We start from the raw sequence: 9,786 nt of genomic DNA, 5'->3' as shown, positions 1-9,786 counted from the left end.
AGTAATTAGCAATAAATCTGGTAAACGTATAAACAATATTGTAATGATAAAAGGCATTGGTGGTGGCAGTGTATGCAGTACATTGCAAATCTTGAGTGAGGTCACTATAAGCGTAAACATTATGGAAATATTATTTCATGTAGTCCCGAATGAGAAATTGTGGAGTGATATTCTGATAGGGCGAGAAATACTCAAACAAGGCTTTTATGTAATTTTGACATCCGATAATTTTAAAGTAGTAAAATCAAAAACTGTTAATAATTGTTCTGTTGCTGAGCGATCGTTTACCTTGACCGATATCGACACCTAATTAGTCGACAATAAGAAAGCTAAATTAATCGAGTTACTTGAAAAGCACTCGACTTCATTTACCAATGGGATACCTTATACCCGAGTAAATACAGGCGAAATGAAAATACGTTTAATTGATCCAACTATAACTGTCCAGCGCCGACCTTACACACTTAGCCCCGAAGAGAGAGAAGTAGTGCGTATGCAGGTGAGCGAATTGATAAGGTGCAATATTGTTCGCCCAAGTTGTTCTCCTTTTGCTAGCTCCATGTTGCTCGTCAAAAAGAAGAGTGGCACCGACCGTCTGTGTGTTGATTTTAGAGAGCTAAATTCGAACACGGTTTCGGATAAATACCCCTTACCGCTTATCAGCGATCAAATTGCTAGACTTCGCGGAGCAAATTATTCACATGCTTAGATATGGCGAGTGGTTTCCACCAAATCCCGATTCACCCTGAATCCGTGGAATATACTGCATTTGTGACCCCAGCCGGTCAATTTGAATTTCTTAAAATGCCTTTTGGCCTTATAAATGCACTTGGTGACCTTGCTAATTCTTTTGTAATAGTAAACACAAAAAAACGAATGAAAAATAATAAAATTCCAATTCCACAGGTACTTGGCACCTAATAACATTACTACTTATACTGACCGCCACGGTTCATGGACAACAAATTCAAATTAATAATATTGACACCAACCACGGATATCTCCTTTTTTCCGATAAACCAGTCCAGATACCATCCTCCTTTGAGCATCACTGTTTAAGGATCAATTTAACCGAAATAGACACCGTAGCTGAATATTTTGAACAAAGGCTGCGTACCGACTATCATGCACCTCAAATCAAATTTTTGTACAACAAGATGAAAAGAGAACTAACTGGAATAACCCTGCAACACAGAAATAAACGTGGACTTATTAACATTGTAGGCTCAGCTTTTAAATACCTATTTGGCACACTTGATGAAAATGATCGAGCAGAAATACAGAAAAAACTTGAGACACACGCCCATGACACAGTAAAGTTACATGAACTTTACATGAACGATTGATAAACGACGGAATGCAGAAGATACAGAAATATGAAAATGACCACAACATCGTTAACACCCTTTTATACGAACTTATGCAGTTTACAGAATACATAGAGGATCTGGAAATGGGAATGCAGCTTTCCAGACTCGGACTATTTAACCCTAAATTACTAAATTACGACAAGCTCGAGAATGTAAACAGCCAAAATATTTTGAACATTAAAACATCCACTTGGATCAATTACAATGATAACCAATTACTAATCATATCTCACATACCCATTAACTTTTCATTAATAAATACAATTAAAATAATCCCTTACCCAGACTCCAACGGCTATCAGTTAGATTATACAGACACTCAATCATATTTCAAGAAAGGAAATAAAGTTTACAATAAAGAAAATAAAGAAATAAACAATGAATGTGTCACCAAAATTATTAAACATTCAAATCCAATTTGTAATTTTGAACCAGTACATACAGACGAAATAATAAAATACATAGAACCAAACATAATTGTAACCTGGAACTTAACCCAAACCAGTCTTACACAAAACTGTCAGGATCCAATTAATAATTTAAAAATAAAAGGAAATAAAATGATAAGCGTAATTCAATGTAAAGTAGAAATCAACAGCATAATTTTAAGCGAAAACCTTTTAAAACCTGAAATAGATTTAACACCACTATACACACCACTTAATATAACAAAAATAAAAATTGTAAAACGCAACGACATTGTCGAAATGATTTCTCAAAACAACATTACACTTTACATACTAATCATTATTGTCATCATTACACTTGTTTTGTTGTACTTATATTTAAGATATGTAAAATTCAATCCATTCACGATGCTGTATGCACAATTAAGATTAAGACCGGATCAAAATCAGAGTATACCACAACAAGTAGAAATAGAACAGAATCCATTACCTTTACTATATCCATCAATTCCAGCCCAAGTATAGGCTTCTCTTTAAGGGGAGGGTAGTGACGTACTTGCGCCACCCAAGCCGTGAAACCATAAACAATAATTGAATCCCATACTGTATGCCATCTGCGCAGTATGCAATCTAATAAACAATTCTTTGGCACTAGCACTTAACCGATCATGTAAACAAATCCCAAAGCCTGACCTAAGCAGTTTTGCCTGCCCTCTCTGAGGCTTCTCCTCATCCTAAGAATCCAAGAGCAATGCTCTCACAAAAAATACTAACATACTCTTTAAGCACAGAGGCTTCTCCTCAATTTTACTCACATTTGATTTTCAGTCTTAAGCTGTCAATTGAACAATAAAAACGCATTCGGTCCCGATATTTTAATCGTCTTTTTATTTGGAAAAAACAATTTTCAGCGTTGGTCTGAGTAATTTAAACAGTCCATTCAATAGGCTCAAAAACATAAAACATTACTATATACCTGCGGCAGTTCCAAAATCGATGCAACAGGATGCAACAGGATTCGAAGACCTTCGAGAAAGTAGGAAGCAGAGTAATCGGGCAGTATAAGTCGATCTGCGTTGGAGGTCAGCTTTGGGGGTCATGATTACCCGAGCACGCTTCCAGTGCCACAGCCATAGCATGGAGTTGAAGATTTTAACCAAAGCTAAAACTCCTTTCCGAGGGAGAGATTTGGCTGCTCGATTTTCTATTCCGTCATGTCTGGGAGTCTTTTTCAGCTGGATCACCTCCAATTGCAGAGTGACTTCTTGCGGCGTGATATTTCTCATGGGGCGAGTAGACTGGGTGGGTTCGTCTAGGAGGTTTGAAACTTCTTCTCGGAGGGAATTGTTCGTTAAAAGAAAGGGAGTGAAGGTGAAGAACAGATGCTCAGCAAAAGCAAAAAAAAAGTCTTGAGCGAGAGACCACTGTGCCTTAGGATAGGGGATTGTCAAAGCGGCTGTCTCTTGATACCTCAACATAATGAAAAGGGAATGACAAAAATTGAGAAGACAAAATGCAGTCTGCACGAAACTGCACATTAATCGTTGAGAAGCCAAAGTAGACGCAAGTGGACTCGTTAAATGCGCACAGCTTTACCAATTGCGTAGTGTAGATCATCATGAGTGACGCCGATATGAACGGACGGACAGACGACGACGCTCCTGACATTAATAACCCGACATCAGAAGTGGGATCTGTGCCACACCCTGCATTTTCTGAGGAGCAGTGGCGTGCAGTGGTCGAAATGCAAAATCGAAATTTGGCTGAACTTGTAAAAATCATGCAAGTGACGCCGGCACGCGAGCAGCAACCTATCTATGATGTTAAGCTACCCAAACATGCTGCATGCTTTGGGGCAGCAAAGTGATGTTCAACAACCGATATAATTCTATCTGAGCACCCCCTTCAAAGAAGTAAATTGATCATGGCACTTAGCAACTGCATGGAGGGAAGTGCATCTCAGTGGCTTATACAAATTTCGTACAATGGTATGACTTGGCGAGAGTTCCAGGAATTATTTCTGCAGCGCTTTGAAACCGAAGAGACGCCGGCCGCTACGTTTTTGATTTTACTCAACAGCCGCCCGAGTGGCGCCGAATGTTACGCGGTATATGCGAGTCGGTTGGTGACGACGCTGACTACGAAGTGGCGAAATATGGGAATAGAAGAAATTGCCGTTACAACTGTTCTCGAGAACAGATGACAACCTTGGACCTAAGCAGAAGAACCATAAGGCATCGCCAGTAGTATGCCACTTCTGTTCTAAGCCGGGAAATCGAATTGCTGAATGTCGAAGTAAAATCCGACAAGATAGAGAGGCGAAACCGCAGCGTGAAAAATCAAATGTGACGTGCTATCGGTGCGGCCAATTGGGACATTTCTCCAACCAGTGCCCGAAAAGTGGAAGTACTCAACAGAAGACTGTTAACCAATGTTGTGTGACTGAGCCAAAGGGATTTGCATCAACGAGGTGAGAACTAACCAATTTGTTTCGATTCGATTCCGGTGCAGTGCTCCCTTATTAAAGACGACATTAGTAATTAGCAATAAATCTGGTAAACGTATAAACAATATTGTAATGATAAAAGGCATTGGTGGTGGCAGTGTATGCAGTACATTGCAAATCTTGAGTGAGGTCACTATAAACGTAAACATTATGGAAATATTATTTCATGTAGTCCCGAATGAGAAATTGTGGAGTGATATTCTGATAGGGCGAGAAATACTCAAACAAGGCTTTTATGTAATTTTGACATCCGATAATTTTAAAGTAGTAAAATCAAAAACTGTTAATAATTGTTCTGTTGCTGAGCGATCGTTTACCTTGTCCGATATCGACACCGAATTAGTCGACAATAAGAATGCTAAATTAATCGAGTTACTTGAAAAGCACTCGACTTCATTTACCAATGGGATACCTTATACCCGAGTAAATACAGGCGAAATGAAAATACGTTTAATTGATCCAACTATAACTGCCCAGCGCCGACCTTAGCACTTAGCACCTGCGTATGCAGGTGAGCGAATTGATAAGGTGCAATATTGTTCGCCCAAGTTGTTCTCCTTTTGCTAGCTCCATGTTGCTCGTCAAAAAGAAGAGTGGCACCGACCGTCTGTGTGTTGATTTTAGAGAGCTAAATTCGAACCCGGTTTCGGATAAATACCCCTTACCGCTTATCAGCGATCAAATTGCTAGACTTCGCGGAGCAAATTATTCACATGCTTAGATATGGCGAGTGGTTTCCACCAAATCCCGATTCACCCTGAATCCGTGGAATATACTGCATTTGTGACCCCAGCCGGTCAATTTGAATTTCTTACAATGCTTTTTGGCCTTATAAATGCACTTGGTGACCTTGCTAATTCTTTTGTAATAGTTTACATGGACGATATAATGGTAGTATCGCCAACCAAGGAATTGGCTTTGAAAAGGCTTACAACCGTTTTGGATGTTTTTACAAAGGTTGGTTTTACCTTTAATCTTGCTAAATGTAGTTTTCTCAAAACAACGGTCCAGTATTTGGGCCATGAAGTGCGAGCTGGAGAGATTCGCCCGAGTGTGCTAAAGATAGGTTCATTAAGCTCCTTGCCTCCTCCTCAAACTGTCTCCGGCGTTAGGCAATTCATTGGCCTGGCCTCGTACTTTCGCAAATTCGTTCCTGGACTCTCCCAACTTATGAATCCTTTGTATTCACTTTCGTCTGGTAACGGTAAGATTACATGGAGCGCTGAGTTAGAAGAGATCAGACTCCAAGTTGTGACGATCTCCACAAATGAGCCTGTTCTGGTCATTTTCGACCCGCAATATCCAATAGAGTTGCACACTGACGCAAGTGCCTGTGGATATGGAGCGATACTTTTGCACCGTATAGAAAGTAAACCCCATGTAATCGAGTAGTTCAGCAAAACAACTACCTCTGTTGAATCTAGATATCACTCTTACGAACTTGAAGCCTCGGCAGTGGTAAAAGCTGTTTATTCTAAATAGTTTCTGCCTAATAGTAAATCATATTTTTCTGAGAAATTGTGAATAAAGAATGTTTGTTAGTTGGACAAAGTTTGCTTGAATGCAATGAAACGCTTTGGTTCAATACTATAGTGCCATTTATAGTGTGGACTTTCATTTTAGAGAATTTGATTGGGAAATTGAAGAAATTTTGTTTCATAATATTAATAGACGAACCAATGTCTACTAGGCATTTGAGATTATTATTTAATTTATTTTTTAAGGTCCTCCTCCTCTGGATCGCATTCTGATTCCGAGGCTGGTTGAAGAAAATTTTCCCTTGTGTCCATTTTGTATTGGTCACAAGCACTTTCTCTCTGCCGTTTGAGGGGAGGTTTCGGTGCATTACTACTTTGTTGTTGGTAATTCAAAAGGTTCTGGGCTCTACCCTGATTTAGCTTTTGCTTAAATTCGTACATAACCTGCTGGTTTGAAGTTGGGGTGGATTTGTGTTAGAATTGGAGTTATTTTGGTGTTTCGTTCGGTCATTTAAGGTTATTTCGTATACACCTTCCTGATGTGCTATTTGTTTGAGTTTAGATACTGTCGTTATGTCATGTCTAGCAAGGGTCATAAATAACTTATCGGGCAAGTTTCTCATGATCACATCTTTAACTGTGTTGTTTAATGCATTTGTGTATAATAAGGTGATGTTAATGTTATTTTTTAGCATAAGCTTATTTGATATTGTGAATTATTTACTTCCTAATTATTCGACGAACTTACGGATACTTCCGTTGAAAAGTGTATTGTAGAGGCGACGGAGTAATTCTTCACATGGTATTTGCGTTTTATATTCGCTGATGAGTGCGTTCATTAGAGTTGGCCAGGTTGTTGCTCCAGATAATTGTGACACTCGTTGAGCATCTCCTACGAGCTGCATCTCGATTGCGCTGAAGAATACATGTTTTTGTCTGGGGTCCGTTGTTGGATACAGTTGGAGTATGAACTCTTTCCTTCGTATAAAGGCACTGATTGAAGGTATTTGCCTAATTTTACTTAAGGCTTGATTCAAGTGGGATTCTGATAATAGTTGTATATGTTCGGTTGCCATAGTTGATTTTCTTTCTTTTAGAGGTTTTTCGTTTTTACACTTTTATTAATCGTATGCAGTAGGTTGATTATTGTGTGACAACCACCGATTATACGTAGTTCTTTTGCGGATAAATAGTGTTTATTGTATTACGATTTACGTTCACTTAGCGCCGATTCGGTTTATAAAGGCGACTAGAGTCTATGCTTATGCTTTGCGACCTGTGAGAAAGGGTGGCTTTGGAACATGACGCTGTGTCCAAGGTTAAACGAAGGACTGTCGTTCTTTGATTTTACATTTCACATTTTGTGATTAGTTTTTAATATTTTGTTTTTAGCATTAGAGTAGACGCGGCAAAAAGTTTTAAGGAAAATAATAGAAATTTCTAAGATTTATTCAAAAATAAAAAAAAAATTTCAGAGCAATTTTCAAAAGGTGGTTGTGACAGTTAGGCGGTTTGTGCCTGTGGGAGTTGGCGTGGCAAAAAAAAATTTTAAAAGGTTGGCCGTGGAAGTTTTGTGCGGTTAGTGGGCGTGGCAAAACGTTTTTAAGCAAATCTATAGAAACTTTTATGATATATTAAAAATTAAAAAATATCACAGCATTTCTTACAAGTGTGGGTGTGACAAAAAGTTTTTGACAAATCTGTAAAAATTCACAAAATATATAAAAAATTAGAAAATATCAAAACATTTTACAAAAGTGTGGGCGTTACAGTTTTCTGGGCGTTAGAGTGAACGTGGCAAAAAGTTTTTAAAAAAATTTATAGAAATTTTTAAGATCTATTAAATAGTGAAAAAAAAAATATCAGAGCAATTTTCAAAAGTGTGGGAGTGACTATTTGGGCGGTTTGTGTGCGTTGGAGTTGGCGAGGCAAAAAGTTTTTGACAAATCTGTTGAAATTTACAAAATATATAAATATAATTAGAAAATATCAAAACATTTTTGTAAAGTGTGGGTGTAGGAGTTGGCGTAGCAAAAAGTTTTTGACAAATCCGTAAAAATTCACAAAATATATATATTTACGAATTCAGACCGAGGGTTTGATAAAAAAAACACACGATTGAGTTTTATATATTATTAAACCTTTTTATTAATTCCATTTATGGAAAGAACTAGAGCCATTTGATTATCACGAGATTGGAAAGTTAAATTGGCTTAAGCGGTGTTATCACGGTTGATAACGTACTCAGTACTGAACTACTGCATGGAGGCATGCTTGCTGTTTTATAGGCAATTTGGGGAAGCCAAAGAGCGAAGTTTAAGAGAGTTGGGTTGTAAACCTCTATTTTCTTGTTGGAAGAGAGTCTTCTGAAGAATAGGGGTAATTGGAGAATCCTGGGACAAGTGCGTAGGCGTAGGCGCCGATCGCGAAAGTTTATTATTTCAGTTGGCTCGCCAAGTGGTCGAATGCAAATGGTTAGGGGACGAGAGTCGGTGTTTATAAAGGCGGCAAGTGTATATGTTTATGATAAGGCGACAAGTGTCTATGTTTACGATTTGCGATCTGTGAGAAAGGGTGGCTTTGGAACATGACGCTGTGTCCAAGGTTAATCGAAGGGCTCTCGTTCTTTGATTACATTTTGTGCTTAGACTTAGATATTTTGTGTTTATACATTAATGTGTGTATATGAGCTTATACTAGTGTATGTTGCTTATAGTTATCTTATGGGGAGTTGTGGGTGTAATAATGGATATGTTACTTCCCCATCCTTAAGAAAAAAGCCTGTCCTCAGGCGCTTATATTAGGGTACAATACAGGGGTATTTACCTGGGGTACAACGTTTTCTGTTTCAGGGTGTATAATAGTTTCGTTTTCTGGGGTTTGATTTTTGAATTTTACAATTAATTTTTGGGGTATAGTTTTATATTTATAAATAAAGTACAATGCAACAATTATAACTATTGAGAACATTTATAACTATATAACAATTGAGAGTTGGTTTAGTATACCTGTTATACATTTATTTATGACCAAGCTTTGGGAACTTGCTGTGTAAGTTTGATTATTGTGTAAAAAATATTTGTCATGTATTGTTTCAGTCAGTATGTTACTGTTTTCGTCTGGGTATGGTATTATTTCAAAAACTGGTGTTTTAATTATTTCTCTCGGAATGTGGGATATTATCAGAATTTCGTTCGTATCAGATTTAAGCCAAGCAGAAGTTTTGATATTAAGGATTTTTTCAGAATTGACGTGTGTTAATGAATCGTGTTTCAAAAGTTTTGGGTTAAAGATACCTAAGCGTGTCAGTTGCAAACCAAGTTCTATGTCTTCTATGTATTCAGTGAATTGTTGTAGGTTGAAAATTACTAAGGCTAACATTTGTTCTCCTTCAAAGTTACTATTTAGATGATTGGTCAATTCAATTCCTTTATTAATGGCATCTATTACGTGGTTGAGTTCGCTTACTTGTACATTATTTTTAGAGATGTCACCTATTTGTTGTTGTAATTCTTCTTTATCTTCTTGGTTTAAGGTGCCGAATAAGAATTTGTACATTGTTCCTATAAAATTAGCGAGACCGCGTTTACTACGTTTTGCAATTCTTATACCGTTCATTTCTCTGTTAAGTTTTTCTGTTAGATACTGAATTTGTTGTAGAGTTTCAAAGATTTGAGCTTGCTTGATAAGTTCTTCATAAGTGTTTTCGGTTTTAGTTAAATTAACAGATAAGTAGTGACATTCATAGTTTATTGGTAAATCTAATGATCCGGTTTGAAAGATTAGGTAACCGTTTTTGGCCTGGATAGGAGTTACTTCTAAGTATTGTGTGTTAATTGTCGATAGGAGGCATAACATGAGTATCATGCTCGGGAGTAGGCCTGGAATTATCGTTATTATATTTACTTTTATTAATTTTCTTTTTCTTTTTAAACTTAGATTTATAGTGTATTATTTTTCTACCTCTATTTGTTTCCTCAAAATGTTTTTCCTCTATTTGTCTTAAATTTCCTGTCTTTTTGAAT

Source organism: Drosophila erecta, unplaced genomic scaffold (assembly GCF_003286155.1).
Source record: "Drosophila erecta strain 14021-0224.00,06,07 unplaced genomic scaffold, DereRS2 tig00000543-arrow-arrow-pilon, whole genome shotgun sequence".
Classification (NCBI taxonomy): Eukaryota; Metazoa; Arthropoda; class Insecta; order Diptera; family Drosophilidae; genus Drosophila; species Drosophila erecta.
The sequence above is the reverse complement of the archived record's forward strand: the minus strand, read 5'-3'. Positions refer to the sequence as shown.